The following is a 1,513-nucleotide window of genomic DNA, read 5'->3' as shown; positions in this document are numbered from 1 at the left end:
TTCTAGGCGTACTGCAATGTTGAAAAATATTCATCTCCAATGTCATGTTCCAAATGATAGCTTTCAATCAGTCCATTCCTACAATTAATTAATGCCCATTAGAAGTTGCAAGAAATGACGTCCTAAAATAATAGGTAATGAATTTACATGCTTTAACAGGTTGCATGTCCAGGCAATAATCCAACAAGATAAATGAATTTATCGACTTGTAACTAACACAATCTTCAATTTTCCTCTAGGCACTTTTAACAGAATCTATCAGCAAGTAAAAAGAGTTACAGAAGTTGGTTTTAACTCACCTAGATTGAAGACTCTGAAAAACTGAATATGTGAAGTAAAGGTTCGACACTAAGCTCTAAGATCAAGTAAAAAGTTCTTTCAATTTTATGTTCTCCAATAAAGCAAGAAATGGTAGATAACCAGGTCTTTATATTTCAAAAGCATTATTTGTTCTAAAAGAATAGCCACTTACTTGTTTGGCTAAAAAAGACTTCTTTTTCACATTTAGTTTTATCTTCACAGATGCATAAGATCTTTCTCCAAAAAATTAAGCATAGGAAGGTATATGTTTAATAGCATCCATAAAAGGTATATTGCTCCTTACCTGTTAAGTTTCAAAGGAATTTCAGAGTTGTTATTGAACTTTCTTTGTTTGGTCATGGCATGAGGAGATGGAAGTGCTGGCGGAGATCCAGTATTTTCTTCAGCAATGTTCAGATTCAACCCCTCCTTACCCTTAGAGGTTGACTCATCATCTTTCTCACAAGGTTCTAAGAGTGGGGTTTTCAAATAACCTTACCACTGTGAAGAGTGATGACTGATTTTTGACTTGATCCTATGTTGGCTTTCCAGAACTACTTGCATTTGCATTGGTATTGCCTTTGGATTTTGTTGTGATTGAGATGGAAACTTACCTTTCTCTTGAAAACTGAAGAGCAGATGTTAACTTTGCAAGAAGTATTTTAAAATCTATCAATGCCCTTGAGCAAGTTGAGTATTGATTGCCTTCTTGCTTTTTAATGAATGCATGCAATGTTTTTCTAGATTTCTTCTAGGAGGTGGGACAATAAGGAGGTGCATATACCCATGAGAATTTTGGAAATTAATGGTGTGCTTGAAACGGTGGGCTGTGCAGTTTGTGCATTAATTTTATCACTCTTCCAACTGAAATTTGGTGATTTTCTCGCGAACCAGGATTGTATGTTTGTTGGGCTGAAGTACTGGGTTATGATTGAATGGGGCCTTTGGAAACTATTTAAAGCATTGTGGCTTGTTCATGTTTGTGAGGCAGTTCCTTGAAAAGAAGGCAAAGTTGGAGGGGACAGATCTGATTGGTTGCATGAGGTTTCATTTGTTTCACAGATTTGACACGCAGTGGTGTCTTGAACAAGGTATTTTGTGAAGTGACTTTTCACTTTTTTGGTGGTTTTTTTTCAAATTTCTAGGTTATGGGTTTTTTGTTTTTGGTTTTTTTTGCCCTCGAATTTTCTATGTCGTTTCTCGTGGAGTTGTT

Source organism: Populus alba, chromosome 4 (genome assembly GCF_005239225.2).
Source record: "Populus alba chromosome 4, ASM523922v2, whole genome shotgun sequence".
Lineage (NCBI taxonomy): Eukaryota > Viridiplantae > Streptophyta > Magnoliopsida > Malpighiales > Salicaceae > Populus > Populus alba.
Note: the sequence above shows the minus strand (reverse complement) of the source record.